We start from the raw sequence: 19,161 nt of genomic DNA, 5'->3' as shown, positions 1-19,161 counted from the left end.
AAGCTTGAGAAAGAACTTTATCTCTGTAGACATAACATGTCAAGGCTGCTGCACCCATGCAAGCACCTGTCAGGTCCCTCTCCTGGAGTCCAGCAGATTGCTGTGAATTCGTCAACCCTGAGGTCTCTGTTACCAGCGGGGGCAACAGAGTTGGAACACTGATTCCCAGAGGCTTTCTCCTGGAAACAATGATCAATGTGTCTTGTCTTCTATGCATGAGGGGGTGGAATATAGTCTGCGATTGCAGATCCCCTTTGGAGGGACATGTCTCTAATATGAAACAGTTCAATCACTATGCTGTACAACTGAAACTAATATAATATTGTATATCAACTATACTTTGATAAAAAAAATTCTCTGATTTCTGCTTGGAAACTTCTCAACCCATTAGACACATTTATCTGATATTCAATGAAAAAATAAAAGTGAAGCTAAAAACCACAGAAGGAAATCTCATTAGATATTTTAAAACAATTATACACTTTTGAATAATAACATTAATTTATATAAATAGTTTTTGATTAGCAAATTCATTTCACTTTGATTACTATTTTGATTTTGACAGAAATCCTTAAATTTCAGTAGAGATTTCATTATACAAGGATTACAGCAAATTTCCAAATCTGATTTCATTTCAATTTACCAAACAGGGCTTTGTGGACTCATTTCATCTTTTCATTGCAGGGTTACAAATTAATTTTAATTGTGTTTAAAACTGGTGTTCATAATATGGAACTTATGATGCCTTTAAGAAGCAAAACAACAACATAACAACCGGAAGTGGTCCTTGCTTTGGTGAAACAACCCCATTTACTCCTTTGTATTATTTATACTTTAGTTTATTTGGATATAACTTCTGTATTAGTCAGCTCTCAATAAATGTTGGCTGAATATTAACAGAGGAAAGAGACCAAGAGTTTTAAGATGCTGGAGAGGAAAAGCAGATAGTAAATGGAGGTGGTTGCCATTGGACTAAAAATAAAAGACTCATTGACTGCCAACATACAAATATTTTATTTGGGGAGAAAGGCTGATTCAATAGCACAGGGAAGAAGCATTAAGTTCAGAAAGAACCCTGTTGAATGCATATTTCTTGAGGCCCCTTCGGATATCTGCATGGATTTATTAGTCAGGATACTTTGATGTCCCAACCCGAGAGAGCGTAGAGAGGATAAAGAAAAGGAGAGCAGGGCACTAGCTTAGGGGGATAAATAGCAGAAAGAGCAAAATTTGAGGAAGAAAAATTGCTGAAGATAATTCCCCATTGGGTAAATTTGCTTGAGATAAAAACATTCTAAACTCCAGGATCTTTGGGTCTTTGAAACTTGGAAACAAAACCTTCCTTTTCATTTTTGGGAACCTGAAACACATTTTGATTAGTTTAACTTCAGCATGTCAGTTTAACTTTAGATTCTGCCTTGGGTCTCCTTTGAGTTGACTTCTCAGAAGCAAAAATCTAGTTTGTGTCCTGTTGGGTTACAAACTGTTCTAACACATACTATTTTAAAAGAATCCAGAGCCTGAATGAAATGAGACTGTAACGGGATCTAGGGCACTATCAGGAACATTTGAATAACTTTTCTTCAGCAGACAAGCCACGTAGTTTAAATAAATTCCTGCAGGAGGAACGGCACAATCTTTCTCGTTAAGGGCACTACATTCAGTTCAGTATTTATGCTGATATATACATATATATTTTAAAATAAATAGAAGCAGCGAGGGCAGATCCCAGCAGTGACCGACATGGCCCAATTTTGAATTCCTGGCAACTGAAGATTGTGTGATAAGCATCTTCAGGCCCAAGTTACAAACTCAAAGGTTTTTTTCAATGAGGGTGGAAAACAGGCACACGGGTTTATCTTCTATCAGATGGCGCAGCTGCTATCTTCAGGGCCCGTGGAGTCAATGGAGATTAAGAGAAAGGCAGGTATTTAGATAAAGAAGAGTTTATCAGAACAGGAGTCTTGCCATTGGACATTCAATCTAGCTTTTAAAAATCCAAAAAGAACCAGTTAAATCTGCCTTTCCCAGGATTACTAACTGGTCTGTTGAGAGTGCTGTTGCAACACGCTGTAGGTCAAGATCACAAGGAAAACTTTGAAATTAATTAATTAAGACAATAAAATTTTATTTGGTCAATATCTCCTTTGTTCCCTCTTGGAATAAATTCTTATTCCTGGTTTTTATTTAATACAGTGGCTGTTTCTCTTGTAATATAAATGGGGCCTTGAAAAGTGACACTCATTTTGAGTTATATATTTTTTAAAGGGAATATGTACGGAGTATTATTTAAAACCTGTAGGTCCCATATGTCTAAAAACATAGATGATTTAATATATTTCCTGGCCCTTTCTTTTCCCTTACCAATGAACCTATATAATTTTGACATGATAACTGATGTAGTTATGTCAGCTTTATTTTATTTTTATCACATCACTTCATACATCTAAATAATGTTCATATTATAATTTTTAAGTTACCTTGTAATCCAGAAAAATAATATAATACAGTTTAAAAACATGTTTGTGATTGTGGGTTCAGTTTTTACAAAAATTAATGAGTAGAACTAACAATAAGGAAGATTCTGTATCTTATGTTATTAAGGAGCCTGTATAACCTGACACTATCATAGAAAATATTATTTTTTCCTTTGTAAGGAAGTAACTCAGAAGCACAAGATACGGTGCAATTATGCTACTGTTGTTTTGATTAACATTCTTGCCTCTGTGGTAATTAATTCAGATTGTAAGTTTTAAGAGTATACCAGAAAACGTAGGAAGGTATAACTCATCACAGATCTTTAATTTGTTAACAACTATAAGTAGGCCACTGGAGAGAAATTATAATGGGCCTTCACCTCATCATTTTTTAAAAAATTGTGTTTGGCAGGCTGCTCTGACCCTATACCCATTACCAACTGTTTTTTCTTAATGACCGACTACTTATTCTGTGACAGTGTTTGCTCATGCGACAACCGAGTCAGGTGCCTGGCAACTCACTATCACTATGAGGTCATACATATTTATTAGGTTAATAAAGGATTGTCTCATGTAAAAACTAATTATTTACATTTGTTGCATGGAAGAAAGGAATATGGAGACATTTCATGGCAGCTAATAGACTGAGCTTTCTGAAGTCTTCAGTTTTAAATCTCCTCTGACTATCCAGTAGTAATGATTCCTCTAGGGACTCGGGTGTGCATTCCTGTGCATATAGAATAGCAAATGGTGAAACAGCAAGTTCTACAGGCAAAGTGCTGTTCTAGGCACTTTATTTAAATTAATTATTTAATCCTTCCAACAACACGAAGGCACGTGTTCTATTAATAGTGAGGAAAATAAGGTAGAGAGAGGTCAAGTAACTTGCTCAAGGTTACTGCTAACAGTGGTGGGGCCAGGATTCCCACTCTTGCTCTGGAGCCCATGTTCTCTCCCTCATGCTTCTCCCCACATGTCCAGCATCTTACAGGCCAGGCCAGGAAATGGCAATACACAACACATTAAGGGAGAGAGTGTTACTAAAAGATTGACACCATCTTGAAGTGGAAAAGTGGACATAAATTCATCCGAGTTGGTCAGTACTTGTGCTTTTCTCTTGCATTACAGCTCATATTGGCACCACATGGAATCTCATTATATCACCTTCAAAAAACTTCTCTGAAAAATAAGTCTTCATGAGAAATATTGTGACGACCTTATACTTGGGAACTTGCATACTTATGATACCATATAGTTTTGCAATTCCTTAAACCATGTTCAAAATTCCTTTGAGAAGGGGAATCATTGGTTTTAAGGTCACTTCAAAAGCCGCCGTATATCAACTCTTTGGATATGATAGGATATAAGTCAGTTATCTACAGCAGGAGAGGGAAGATGAGGAGAGAGAGAGGAATCTGGAGCTAGAGGCCTCAATGGGGCTAATGGAGGCTGGAAAGAAGTGCTGTGTAACCAGTAGATTAGGACACAGGAGCATACAATGTTGTGAAGTGAAAAGAGCATGAAATTCAGAGCTAGGAGGCCTGGATGTGAGCGCTGATGCTGCAAATGCTAACTAGTGTGAGTTATTTAACCTCTCAAATATCTGGATTTCTTTAAGGCTCTTAGGATTAATTAAGAAAATTTAAATGTAAATATGCTCTCTGAACTATGACCTGTTAAATACATTTTAGTTCATTTCAAAAAATGGACAGTGGGCACCAAATTAGACAAACAAGCTGAGTCAGAATCTCTGATGTGGCATAACAGGCGATGTCCTAGCCAGCGGTCAAATGGCATGATAAGTAATCCAGATCTGAAGAAGAGTTGCAATCTTAGATCTCAAGGACACCTGTGAGTACCTATCAGAACTCTAGCCACCTGGCTGGAGTTAGGCAGAAAGCCCTAGTTTTAAAAATATTAAGAGGCAAAACTTTGGTTATTTACATAGGGAGAAACAAGACAAGTACTCAGATTCTGGGCCATAATATTATCTGAGAGAACAGTAGGGAGTCCTTGAGTCTGTGTCCCAATATTTGGGCTAACATGCCTTCAATCCTTTTGCCTATTACGTAGAGTTGGGTCTGCAGATAGGGCTCTGACCATGGGATACAAGGGCTGCCAAGTCTGGGAACCTGAGAATAGTCTCCCAAACTAATGGGCCACACATGATTCTTGGATTACAGAAACGGAGACAGCTTCAAGGGGGTGGAAAATGAGGACTCAAAGATGACTTTGTGGTTTTCAGCCAGAGTGGCTGGAGCCACAGATATCTCATTTACAAAGGTTGCAAGGTGGAACCAAAGGTGAGAAAGAAGGGAGATGGAAGAAGAGTAACATTCTGGAAAGGCAGGATCATGGTTGGACAGTCATGAGATCATGTTGATATTGTAGACCTAGAACTCAGAAGGATAATTAGGACCAGAGGTGTGAGTTTGAGAAACTGCTCACAGACAGCTGCTTCCAAGCTTTTGGAAAGTATTTAGTTTCCTGGGGCCACCATGACAAAGTACCACAAACTGGGTGGCTCAAACAACAGAAATTTATTGTCTCACAGTTATGGAGGCTAGAAGTCTGAAACCAAGGTCTCGGCATTATTGGCTCCTTCTGAGGAGCTTACAGGGAGAATCTGTCACATTCCTCTTTCCTAGCTTTTGGTAATCTCAGGTGTTCTTTGTAGATTGTATTAATGTCTGTATTTGTGTCCAAATTTCTCCCCTTTGTAGTCATATTGGATTAAAATCTGCTTAAATGACCTCATCTTAACTTGATCGTTTGTAAAGACCCTATTTTCAAACAGGGTCTTTTTACCTTCACAGTTACTGGAAAGAAAGGTATAACAACAGAGAAGAAAGATGTTTCCTGGAGAGAGAAGAATAAACAAAGAGGGAGGTTGAAGAAGACCATTGAAGCTGTAAGCATGCAGAAAGGCACAGAAGCCCGGCTGGTGTGGCTCAGTGGTTGAGCATCAACTTATGATCCAGGAGGTCAGGGTTTGATTCCCAGTCAGGGCACATGCCCAGGTTGTGGGCTCGATCCCTAGTGAGGGGTGCGTAGGAGGCAGCCAGTCAATGGTTCTCTCTCATCATTGATGTTTCTATCTCTCTCTCCATCTCCTTTCCTGTCTGAAATCAATCAAAATGTATATTTTTTAAAAAGAAAGGCATAGAAGACTGAAGAAGGAGATGTATCTCTCTCAAAGAAGTAGAAGAAGAACCAAGAAAAGTGTAGTAGCCAAAGGAAGGAGAGTTTCACAGAGAATAGGTCATTATTTGAAATGATAGAGAAAAAGTTAGGCAGTAGAATGAAGGGTGAGAAAAGATAACTGAGTTTGGTGATGAGGCTACTGATCTCCATTACAAGAGGTGTCTATGACATGGCATTTCTGCAACAAACCCAGGGGCTGTGTATTTGTCTGTTCAGGCTGCTATAACACAGTGCCATAGAATAAGTGGCTTATAAACAACAGATTTATTTCTCAAGTTGTGGAGGCTAAAAGTTTGAGATCAGCCTGATCAATTGGGTAAGAGTTTTCTTTACAGACTGCTGAATCCTCATTATATCCTCACCTGGAGGAGAGAAGAAAGGAGATGCAAGCTCTCTCATAATTCTTATAAGGGCATCAATCCCACTCATAATAGCTCCACCCTCATTATCTCATCTAACCTAATCACCTCCCAGAGGCCCTTTCAATACCAGTACATTGATAAGCAGTTTCAACATATGACTTTAGAGCGGGCATAAATATTCAGTCCATAACAGACTCAAATCTAAGCTCAGTCATAATAGTATGTTGATACATTACTAAACCCTCTATGTCTCAGTATTCTTATCTGTAAATGGGGATAATAATAACAGTACCTACCTCATAGAGTTGTTATGAATATTAAATAAGTTGTGCTTAAAATAGTACCATGCCACTTTGTGTATCAAAAGACACTATTAACAGAGTGAAAAGGCAACCTATAGGATGGAAGAAAATATTCATCAATCATATATCTGGTACAGAACTAATATACAGAATATAAAGAACTCCTACAACTCACTGAATTAATTAAATGACTTGATTAAATGACTCAATTAAGAAATGGACAAAGAGCTTGAATAGACAATTTTCAAAGAACACATGAATGGCCAATAAGCACATGGAAAGATACTCAACATCACTAAGTCAAAACTACAGTGAGATACCACTTCACACCCATTAAGGTGGCTATCATCGAAAAGAAAAAAATAAACAAGTGTTGATGAGGATGTAGAGAAGTTGGAATCCTTGAACATTGCTAATGGGAATGTAACATGAGAGCTGCCATAGAAAGTGGAATGATGAATACTCAAAAAATTAAAAATAGAATTACTCTATGATCTAGCAATTCCACTTCTGGTTATTTACCCAAAAGAAGTAAAAGCAATAACTTGAACATATATTTTTACACCCATGTTCATAGCAGCATTGTTTATAATAGACAAAAAGTAGAAGTGTCCATCGATAAACAAAATGTGGTATGTGCATACAATGAAATATTATTCAGTCTTAAAAAAGAAGGAAATTCTGACACATGATGTAACATGGATAAACCTTGAAATCATTATGCTAAATGAAATAAGCCAGACACAAAAGAACAAATATTGTATGATTCCTCTTATGTAAGGTGCCTAGATTGGTCAAATTCATAGAGACAGAAAATAGATTAATGGTTGCCAGGGACTGGGTTTGGTGGTGGGTGAATGGGGGAGATGGGGAATTATCACTTATTGAGTATAGAGTTTCAGTTGGAGAGATGAAAAAGTTATGGAGATGGATGTGGTGATGGTTGCAGAGCAATATGAATGTATTTAAGGTCACAGAGCTGTACATTTTAAAGTGATTAAAATGATTTATTTCATGGTATATATATTTTACCACAATAAAAAATATTCTGAACTAAAAAGCAGGACAGTCATGTAAATGTTACTATTATCTCCTGTAAGGTAGATTACAGAGGGTGTAAGGAATAAATGGAAGATAAGGAAATGAAAAAACTGAGTGATATATACCACTCAGCAAAGTGTTTTGGGAAAGAATATAGGATAATACTAGTAAATGTGAAAAGGCAGGGGGGATGAAGAATCTCTGTTCTTTTTTTTAAAATATATTTTTAATTGGTTTCAGAAAGGAAGGGATAAGGAGAGAGAGATAAATATCAATGATGACAGAGGATCATTGATTGGCTGCCTCCTGCATGCCCCTTACTGGGAATTGAGCCTGCAACCTGGGCATGTGGCCTTGACTGGAATTGAACCTGGGACCCTTTAGTTTGCAGGCTGACACTCTATCCACTGAGCCAAACAGGCTAGGGCTAATTATAGATAGGATAGGGTTTGTTCACAGATGGGTGAGAGGGGCCAGTTACGAAGGAAAACTTAGGCCTTGAAAGATAGGGATGGATAGATGAAATTAGATTTCAAAGACTGGAATGAGAGGTGATGGGGAGGGACTTGGTAAAAGGGAAGAGGAGTTTGGTTATAGAGATATATTAGGCTTTTATAGTGTACTAGAGGCCTGGTGCACAAAAATTTTGTGCACTTGGGGGGTCACTCAGCTCGGCTGTACCCTCTCGCAGTCTGGGACCCCTCAGGGGATGACCACCTGCTAGCTTAGGCCCGATCCCAGGGGGTTTGTGCGCTGCCCCCTGTCACATGCTGATCCCGGTGCCGGGAGGCCAGGGGGATCGGGCCTAAGCTGGCAGTCATACATCCCTCTGGCAGCCCGGGAGCACTCGGGGGATGTTCACTTGCCAGTGGGGAGCAGGCCTAAGTGCAGTCGGACATCCTTAGTGCTGCTGAGGAGGCTGGAGAGGCTCCTACCATCACCGCTGTGCTGGCAGCTGGCAGCCGCAGAGCTCCCAATGTGGGAGCGCACTGACCACCAGGGAGCAGCTCCTGCATTGAGCGTCTGCCCCCTGGTGGTCAGTGCTTGTCATAGTGACCAGTTATTCCCAGTAGTTCTGCTATTAGGGTTGGTTTGCATATTATCCTTTTATTATATAGGACTAGAGGCCCAGTGCACAAAAATTTGTGCACTCGGGAGGGAGGGGGGCCCTCAGCACGGCCTGCGCCCTCTCGCAGTCTGGGACCCCTCGGGAGATAATGACCTGCTGGCTTAGGCCTGCTCCCGGGTGGCAGAGGGCAGGCCCAATCCCTAGGTGCAACCCCTGGTCGGGTTCAGAGCAGGGCCGATTGGGGAGTTGGAGTGCCGCCCCCTGTCATGCACAGAGCAGTGCGGATCAGGAGGTTGCAATGCCACCCTCAGTCACGCTCAGGGTAGGGCCGATGGGGGGGTTGGGGCACCGCCCCCGTCACACTCAAGGCAGGGTCAATGGGGAGGTTGCGGTGCCACCCCCTGTCACGCACAGAGCAGGGCCAATCAGAGTGTTGGGGCGCTGCCCCCTGTCACATGCTGATCCCGGTGCCGGGAGGCCTCGTGGCTCCACTGATCCCGGTGCTGGGAGGCATAATAGCCTTTTACTATATAGGATAGAGGTGACTGAAGCTCCCAACTGCTCTTTTTTTTCTTTTTTCTTTTTTTTTTATTCTGGGCCAGCTTTAGCTCTGACTCCAGCTCTGAGGCCTCTACTGCTGAAAGCAGGTATCTGGTTTGTTTGAGTTCTATAATCGAAACAATGTATAACTCCAGCTCTGAGATCCCAGCCAGCTGAAAGCAGGTTTCTGGCATTTTGTTTAGCTTCTATATTTGTTACAATGTTTCAAACTGCAAGCTCAGAGGCCAGCAAAGCAGGTGGGGGACGTTGGAGACCTCCATCACTGAAGCAAGCAAGCCTCATGTTAGCTTGAAGCTGCCTGGCTGCTGGCCGCCATCTTGGCTGGCACTTAATTTGCATATCCCCCTGATTAGCCAATGGGAAGGGTAGCGGTCATACGCTAATTACCATGTTTCTCTTTTATTAGATAGAATTACCTTTTAAAGAATCTGAACAATTGCTTTTTGAAACTTCCAATTCTTGTCCCTTTCATGGGGAGCAATTATTAAAATACACTTAAAACAAAACAAAACAAAAAAACCCAAACCTTATTTAACCCATCTGTCCTTTTCTAAAAGAGAGAAGACACAAACTTAGTTTCACTCTGAGGCAATATTGGACCGAGGAATTTTTTTTTTCTTCTATTAGGTGGCATTCTCACAGTCTTAACTGCAATAAATTTGGATCATGACTTGCCCAATTTGGAGAATAATTCTGTTGATTTATTTAAGGTTCGGCAGGTGGCTTCCTTAATACTGGCTTTGGGAATAACTGGAGTAGATTTTACTGATTAATTGCATCTAAATGAATAGCATTAAAGGTTCTAATATTCCAAGATCAAATATATTCCATATCATATGCAAATTCATGCTTAGATTTAGAAATACTCCTGGCCAAATCCAGAAATGTAACTACTCCCCAACGTTGAGCCTTTGACAGGGTTATTCTGAAACTAAATCTGAAAAATTAAGTTAACCAAATGGGGAAAAGAAAGGAAAGCTCCCGGGCTTTAATTGTTTGTGTACTATCATCGTTTTGCTAAGAGAGCTTTAATTGGAGAGTTAAGATAGCTTCACCTTCTTAGTCAACTCAAGCAAAATAAGTACAGTGCTGCCTTTCAGTAGCTTCACAGTGTTATGTTTACTGAACTGTGCAGTCAAGGTTAAATTCTCCAATTAATTTTCAGAACCCTTCACAGTGGTTGGGAAATGGTAAAACAGTGTTAAGCTCTCTATGTTTCGATAAGGGGTCATTATGTGTCCAAATGTTAATTCGGGTAAAACAAATTTTCTTGATAAATTCACAATTAAAAAAATCTCTTTACATTGATGTGCTGAAAAGTTAATTTCCACAAAATGTATCATGCCACGCTTCTTTCATTTAGGAGGGTGACACATTCTTTATTCTCACTCTACATTCCTAGGATTAAGATCCTGGATGATGCTGCCGGACTTAAAGTCTGAAGTAGGTATGAAAAGAAACTCAGATTTTCAGATAAGATTAGTAATTAGACTTATATTTTCTTTATATAATATCTTTATATAATATTGTAATAATTTATATAAAAGATCCTAAAGGTATTAGATCAGAATCGCTGGAACTTTTCCTTTATCTTATTTGGAAGAAGGTCTTTGTGTCATTACGTTAACATTTTTGAGATGGGAAGATTATCCTAGATTATCTGTTTGATCTGTAAATGCCATCACATAGCTTTACAGAAGACATGCAGATGGGAAATACACAGAGGAGAAGGACATGAAAACAGAGGCAGATTGGAGTGAAGGGGCCACAAGCCAAAGAATGCCTGCAACCACCAGAAACTGGTAGAAGCAAGAATTTCCCTCCTGGAGCCTCCAGAGGGAATGCTGCCCCACTGACACCTGGTTTTAGCCCAGTGATGTTGGTTTTGGATCTCTGCCCTCCACAACTCTAAGAAAATAAATTTATGTTGTCTTAAGCCACCTAGTTGTGGTAATTTGTTGTAGCAGGCACAGGAATCTAAAACAAATCTACACTGACAAGTTATCACACAATCACGTTAATATTGAAAGTCTGATGCTTTCACAAAAATCCTGGAAAGGAATAGTCAATGAGTTCACCTCCAAGAATTCCACAGTTAAGGAGTTATAAGAAACTAGTGAAAGAATGTTACTTACTTGATGAATGAGTAGAAATGGTTTCAATTGCATAAAACACTTCACTAGGCCATAGAATGTTTTTGTAAGACTAAAAAGAAATTTCATAAATGTCAGAGAAATAAACATCCATTGAGTATTTTAATCTTTTTTCCTATTAATTACTTTAAAAATTATTTTCCAAATTATAAAAATAGCATAATCACATTAAATAACCTTTGCAAAATAAAAGGAGCAAACAAACCCCTTTATAACATCCCCAGCACAACTACTAGCCTCACTTTATCTTCACTGACATCCACTTTCTTTTAAAAATGGTAGTAATCATTCAGCACCTACACTTCTTTTTTTTAAATTTTTTAAAAATATATTTTATTGATTTTTCACAGAGAAGAAGAGAGAGGGATAGAGAGTTAGAAACATCGATGAGAGAGAAACATCGACCAGCTGCCTCTTGCACACCTCTTACTGGGGATGTGCCCACAACCAAGGTACATGCCCTTGGCTGGAATGGAACCTGGGACCTTTCAGTCCACAGGCAGACGCTCTATTCACTGAGCCAAACCGGTTAGGGCAACACCTACACTTCTGTATATTGATTTTTTACTTAATACATATACAACATTTGCTATTGTTACTTAGTCTTCATAACTATTATTTTAAAAGATAGCTTAAATTGCTATTGAGTAGGTATACTATAACAAGAATTATCTTGTCAGAAATATTCAGACTACCTTCTATTTTTTAAGGAATTTTAGATGTCATATTATAAAAATTCCTTTATTTAACATTAAAGAAATTGAGACCTGTAGACTAGACTTTCTTAATCTCAGTATTATTGTCATTTTGGGGTGAGTGATTCTTTGTTTTGGGGTGCTGTCTTGTGCATTGCAGAATGTTTAGCAGTATCTCTTGGTTTCTACCCCACCTGACGCCAGTAGCTTCCCTTTCACAACCAAAAATGTTTCCAGACATTGCCAATCGTCACCTGGCAGGCAAAATAGCCCCTTGTAATAAGCACTGGCATAAAAAACTAAGTTCAAATTCAATCATGGGAGGGAAAATCCAGTATTAAAATCCATACTTGGCCATTTTTATCCCACCTTTGATGGTCTTACTTCTCCATTTCCATGGAAAATTTTGAACCCATGGTGGTAAGTTAGTTGCTTCATATCCTGCTATTACATTTACATTCCTGGTAGGAAGAAGGGAGAGTATCAAATAATGAGTCAAGAACTCTCCTCTTAAAGAGGGTGTCATTTTGTTGTGGAGGGATGCCCTCCCCAGTGACTCTTCTTACATATTATTGGTCAAAAGTGTGTCACACGGCCAGCTCTAATCATGAAAAAAAAAAGCTAGGAGTTCAAATTCTTAGCTTTGACATCCTTGATAATAGAGTCAGGAAGAAGGGCTTTGTGAATGGTTTCTAGCCTAATCAAAATATTTGCTAGATTCTTCGGATATATTCCTAGAAGTGGGATCACTGGGTTCATAGTAGCACAATTCACCATAGCTAAGATTTGGAAACAGCCTAAGTGCCTATCAGCAGATGAGTGGATTAAAAACTGTGGTACATCTACACAATGGAATACTACACTGTGGTAAAAAAAGAAGGAATTCTTAGCATGCATATAAGCCTAACCAATGGGCACAGAATCCAGGGGGGTGAGGGCATGGTGGGAGGGTGGGGGGCAATGGGGAGGAAGGACACATATGTAATACCTTAATCAATAAAGAAATTTTTTTAAAAGTAATTAAAAAAAGAAATGTAACTGTCATCCATAAAGCGTTGATTTCAAATGAAAAATAAAACTATTTGCTAGATTCCCATGCTAGTTCAGCCACTTCCCTGTGGCAGATGGGATTTTGGAGTTTGGAAGCTGCTAAAAATGTTCAGTCACATATATGTGAAGTCTTAGTGTGCTGTGATTTATTATCCAGAAAGTGCTTCATGAAATCCTTTTCATCTGATTGATTTCGTGACTTCTCTATTCTGTTTCTTTGAATCGGGAAAGTGTATTCATGTACAAGTAACATCATTGAAAAGATCCAATTAATTTCAGCTGGAAAGGTCACTGCTTCAAACCAGCAGTGCTTTTAGTTATAATAGATATGCCTATCAGGTCCTATCATCTGCAGACCAATATTTAGAAATCTCATATTGGTTTCATTTCCCATCCAATAGTCAGCAGTGACCCAAAGTGCTAGGTGCCAGCTGCATCTGAAGATGAAGAGGACATGGACACATCAGACATACAATAGGGACACAATACAAAGCAGCACAATTCACTAACTAATACATTGAACAGCTTGTTTCCTTATCTGCCAAGTAACAGAAATTTTGTTTAATTATGTAGTTTTCCATTTCCATTCAAAGAGACATGCTCCTACTCAAGTGTTTGGGTTGGATTATATCTCCCAAAAAGATACATTGATGTCCCAGCCCTGGGGACCTGTGACCTTATTTTAAAAATACTGTGATGTCGCCCAGCCAGTGTGGCTCAGTGGTTGAGTGTTGACCTATGAACCAAGATGGTTCGATTCCTGGTCAGGGCACATGCCCGTGTTGCAGACTAAGTCCCCAGTAAGAGGCATGCAGGAGATAGCCCATCAATGATTCTCTCGCATCATCATCGATGTCTCTATCTCTTTCTTCCTCTGACTCCCTCTCTGAAATCAATAAGAATATATTTAAAATAAAATAAAATTAAATACTGTAGTATCTTGGCCGTTGTAATCAAGTGAAGATGAGGTCATTAGTGTGGACTCTAAGCCATTATGGCTGGTGTCCTTATAAGAGACGAAAAGACAGAGAGACATCCAAGGAGAACACCATGTGACTACCCAGGCAGGGACTGGCCTGAAAACAATAAGCCAAGAAACACTAAGGATTATCAGCAGCACCAGAAGCTAAGAGAACAGCATGGAATAGATTCTTTGCCAGAGCCTTCAGAGAGGGCATGGCTTTGCCAATACCTTGATTACAGTCTTCTAACCTCCAGAACTTTATCTGTTGTTTAGAGCTACCCAGTTTGTGGTACTTTATTATGCAGCCCTGGGCATCCAATACATTAAGCATGGAAAAACAGTAACTACTTGCTGATTGAAAAATCAGAAGTACCTTCTATTAGGCTCTTCAAAAGATAACTTTAGCCTTAGTTGGTTTGGCTCAGAGGATAGAGCGTTGGCCTGAGGACTGAAGAATCCCAAGTTCGATTTGGGTCAAGGGCACATGCCTGAGTTGTGGGCTCGATCCCCAGTTGTGGGTGTGGGGTGTACAGGAGGCAGCTGATCAATGATTCTTTGTCATCATTGATGTTTCTCCCTCTACCTCTCCCTTCCTCTCTGAAATCAATAAAAATATATTTTTTTAAAAAGACAACTTTAGACAAGTCCTCTATTCTTTTTTTTTGAAGTACTCTATTCTTCATATACATTCTCTTTCCTTCTGAGTGGCCAGTTTGCCAGTGTTGATTTCCTTGCCTTTGCTTTTATCAAATGACAAGATCCTTTCCAAATTGAACCCTTCAGGAGGAAGGACAGATGGGATTCTGAGCTCAAAATCAAGGTAAAGGTGGCCCTAGGAGACAGAGAACTTTTCTCTCTTTATGTGATTTGGAGCATTGGGATGCCTAAGAGAGAAAGATTTCACCTAAAAGTTAAACAGAATGGAACCTCAGAATGGACTGTGTCATAGTTGGGTATCTGCATTAGTTGGGGTCTTCTGAGAAGAAGACATCAAGCTAAGATTATACATGCAAGAAATGTATCAGGGGAAATGCTGGAGAAGGATAAGGAGAAGGCCCTGCAGAAGGCAAGGGAAGGATGCAGACTACTGTGTTGACTTGACTCCCGTGAAGAAAACAGTGAAGGACAGCAATTTGGAAGGGAAGAGTCTCAGGCTTCAGCATGGTTCCAAGGAATGTTCAGCCAGGTCAGTGGGAAACCTGCACCAAAATCGTCCATCAGAAGAGTCCCACATCCCAGGAATGGGCTTGTGCTAACAAGTACCTTCACCACGCTCAATCATTGGCCAGGAGCATTCACAGGAAGTGTATAGCCTGAGACCCAATGTGGTGATGGATCTAGAAAGATGGCATATGGGCCACCAGTCAACTTTGCTTCCAGAAAAAGGCCATCTGAGCAGTGTATTTTCATGGCCATGATTGTTCAAAACCAGAACAAATTCTGGGTGCTGCCTGGAGTCTGTAAGGGGTCTCAAATATTTGAGTAATAAGACAACTTTAGTCTAATTCATTTGCTGGTCCCCAAAATGATGTTTCTTTGGCAATGGCTAGTCAGTGGCATTGTTCCTGTTTGTTGGCCTGGTGGTTCCAGGTTCCTGACCATGGCTCCCAGCTGACCTTCCCATAGCAGTTCTTGCCCTCAGCATCTCCCATTGACAAGGACTCTGTGGTGTCAGGTCTTTGCTGAGCCCCCGCGCTGCACCACAGAATCCCTATCTGTGGCAGTCCCTGACTGCAGTAGCTCCAGCTGTTGTCTTCTAGCTTCAGGAGTGGTTTGACCCTGATTTCTGGTGCCCACCACCATTCCTTTGCTCTCATGGTTCCTCTGCTCATTCAAATGCTGCCCCAACTTCAAAGTTAAGCTTAATTCTACTGAGTACTCCTTTTCTATAATTAAAAAACACATTGTATAACCTCTTCATCATTCAACCAATTAGTTTCTTATTTACTAACTTTTCATGTGGAGCCTATCTTATTTCTATACTAATGGACATGATAAAATCTTAAATGTATGAGCCATTAAAAGGAAATTTCTATAGGGTCAGAAAATTTTAGAAAAACACTAACACTGTTGATATTAGTCAGTAATGTCCAATGAATACCTGCAATGACAATGGATCCAATCACCCAGTAACAATTTCTGGCTCCCTAGCAGCTGATCCATGTTTCCAGAAACTGATGATTCACTGTGAGTTGATATTTCAGGGTTCTGGAGGCTAAAAAGGATTCCAAATTATTTTGTAGTCAAAAAAATTTTGTAAGTACTAGATTAAAAATTATACATTTTTTTCTCTGAAATATTTTTCAGAGCCTTCATTTAATAAGTTCTTTGGCATTGTGAATTGTAAGAAGTTAAAGACTAGAGCATTTAGCAAATTTCTTTGATTACAGAGCTTCTTTTTTTTCATGAAGCATCTTGAGGGACTGGAAATAGATATTTTTGGAAATGCTGAATTAAATATATTATGTTACAAGGGCTGATTTTTATTTTGATGGGAAATTCTAGAAGACCAAAAAGACTTTATACCCTGAAAGAGTGACACTCTCACCGTGGAATTTCAGGCATTGAGAAAGTCAGGAAAGTTATGAAGAGGAGGAGAAACTATTTTGGCATGGTCTGATGTACGCAGCCTGATAACACTGACCCGTCCAGTGACCTCATGGAAGTTCACAGTAAAAGCTCTCATCTTGCAGCATGCTGCTGTGAGGTGGATTCTAGCTGAATTGTTCTATTATTCAGTCTTCATGTTATCACTTGTTCTTCCTCTCATCTGCTTCAGAGCTCAGCTCCTTCCCTGTGAAACTTCTTAATGAGCCACGAAGAGCAGTCTGAGAAATTTCATGACTCTCCCATTCTCAGGAATGATATCCTTAGTTTCTAGCCAAAAGTCAGGCCACACCAAGGTTATCAAATCGACAAATATCCATTGAGCAATCAAAGTGTGCAAAGTCCTATGCTTTATGTTTGTGTAAGGCCGTAGTTTTCCCTGTTCCCCTAGGGCAGTCTAGATTAATGGAGCAGACCTAAACGTGGTCGTCCAATTATTTAATGTTTAACCAAATGTCATGGTCTTATTTTGAATGCAAATAGAAAGCGAAGTAAGACCTTTGTTAAGGTCTTCACTAGAAATATTTTCTTTTAAAGTTATACATATAACTGTGTCATGATCTGTCCCCATATCTTTCTGCTTTAGAAGATGTTTGTGTAGTCCATTAATAAAAACTCCCTTCAAAGGTATGGGACACTCTTGTGTAACATACACCCTGAACTATTAGGCTGTGATCATTATTTTTTTTTTATAGATTACCCCCAGTTATTAAATGTTAGCAAATGTGGCTGATTTATTTGTTTTAAATAATCAATATTACATAAATTTCATGGATGCTGTTCTGGTAAGAATATGTTATTCCCATTCCAACTTCTCTTTTGAAGAGAATTTTATTATTACTATTAATGTAATCTCCTTTTCCCAGGGTACAATAATGCTGTATAATGAAGCATTTCACCAATATTTCTTTGTTGCAATTTTTTCCAGATGCAGGGCAGATACATTATCAATATTTAATGACAAAGAGAAGGGAAATAATCAAAATTTCTTTCTATACATTCATAATAGCCAAACTTATTAATTGGCTATGGCAAAGAAAAGGTTATCCTCTGTTTTTGTGTTTTTGTTTTTCCTTATTGGGCTAGTATGTTGATTACTGGCTGCAACTGGGCTTATCACCCTGTTGTATCTTACTTTTAAATTTACTTTGGGTATCTTGGCCTGGGCGTGTCTTGGTGCAGGAGGACCTGAGAAGTGGAAGTTGATGTAGGCAGCTGGAGCGAGGCCAGTGGACGATGGAGAGGACAATCTGGTGTCTGCTCCCCACCCAGGCCTGGTGACTAAATCTGAGGCCTGTGAAGAAAAAAAAGCCAAAGGAACTATTTCAGCCCAAGGACTGATGAGGAACCAGGAGGCAGGTCCCTTGCTTGAGAGGCCTGGATGGAAAAGGAACCATATGTATGTTGATTGTAGGTTCCAGTTTGCCTTGGATAGGTCAAGTTTAGTCTTCTGTCTTGGGTAACTACTCATTAATTTAGTCTTCGGTATTGGGACCCTGTTTACTTTCAAAGCTGTTCAAGTTAAGAAAATAAATTATATAGTCACCCTCCACGTAGAGTGAGGCAGAAGACAGATTCACTCCCCAATGAACAAGTAAAACATTGTGCATCTCTGCGGTCAGAAGGTGCAGATAAAGCAGAGACATTCTGGAACCCAACAGAGGGCCTAGGCAGTCGTGACCAGTGTCCTCCAAAGGGCTTCACGAGTGGTGGGCCTCGCTGAGAGGCTGCAGTGCTGAAGAGTTGAATTGATTTGTTTGGGACACATGGGGAGTTGCCCTGAGGACTCCCTGAAATAGTGGGGAGAGAGACTTCTGTTAGGAGGAAATTTAAAAATATATATTTTTATTGATTTCAGAGAGAAAGGGAGAGGAAGAGAGATATAGAAACATCAGTTATGAGAGAGAATCATTGATTGCTTGCCTCCTGCACACTCACCCTGGAGATCAAGCTCACAACCCAGGCATGTGCCCTGACCGGGAATTGAACCATGATCCCCTGGTTCATAGGTCGACGCTCAACCACTGAGCCATGCTGGCCAGGCCTAGGAGGGAATTTTTGTGTGACCTCACTTGATCTCCAGGCAGGTGGGGCAGGAGGAACTTAATACACCGACTGGCAGTAATTATATGTAGAAAATGAGAGCACTTATTAATTCAGAGAAGTTATTAGTTTAATGGTTTCAGTAACTTTTTCGAATGGATGAGATTCAAGCACAGAGAATCTTAAGCAGTTTTTCCAAGATAAATGGATCTAAATAATGCCAAACCCTCTATCAAATAGTAGGGTTCAACAATTTATCAGTCTGAATCTTGGTCTTTTGAAACCCCATGGCTCTTGTGTTAGGCAGTCACTCAAAACTTCTCACAGCGATGACAAGATGAGGATGGTGACTAAGTTTGCTTCCAGGTGCGGAGCCAGTTTGAAAATAACTAGAGCGCATTTTTGACGGATTAGCTCATGCTCTTACTTTAATATGGTCATGTCTGTCTGATTTATTTTATTAGGTTATATAACCCCAAACTTTCCCAACACAGGAAGAAAAACGGAGAACTGCTATAGTAGTTATGCAGTAGTGGTTCTTAGGATGGCTTTATATTTTGCTGGTTCTCGGAAAACTGCTTTAAATTAATTTATGCTTTATCATAAAAAGGGTTAAAGACAAATTATTATCCT

General features: G+C 39.6%; 1 long non-coding RNA gene across 1 annotated transcript in view; it reads left to right on the top strand.

Moving 5' to 3' along the window:
* The window catches only part of LOC107185120, a 22,715-nt gene extending 11,763 nt beyond the window's left edge, over positions 1–10,952 (top strand). The window contains exon 2 of the long non-coding RNA XR_001516035.1: positions 10,714–10,952. This is a non-coding gene — a long non-coding RNA (uncharacterized LOC107185120). The remainder of the gene's footprint in view (positions 1–10,713) is intronic.
* Positions 10,953–19,161: the final 8,209 nt, after the last annotated feature.

This window comes from Myotis davidii, unplaced genomic scaffold (genome assembly GCF_000327345.1).
Source record: "Myotis davidii unplaced genomic scaffold, ASM32734v1 scaffold153, whole genome shotgun sequence".
NCBI classification, from domain to species: Eukaryota; Metazoa; Chordata; class Mammalia; order Chiroptera; family Vespertilionidae; genus Myotis; species Myotis davidii.
The sequence above is the reverse complement of the archived record's forward strand: the minus strand, read 5'-3'. Positions and strand labels throughout refer to the sequence as shown.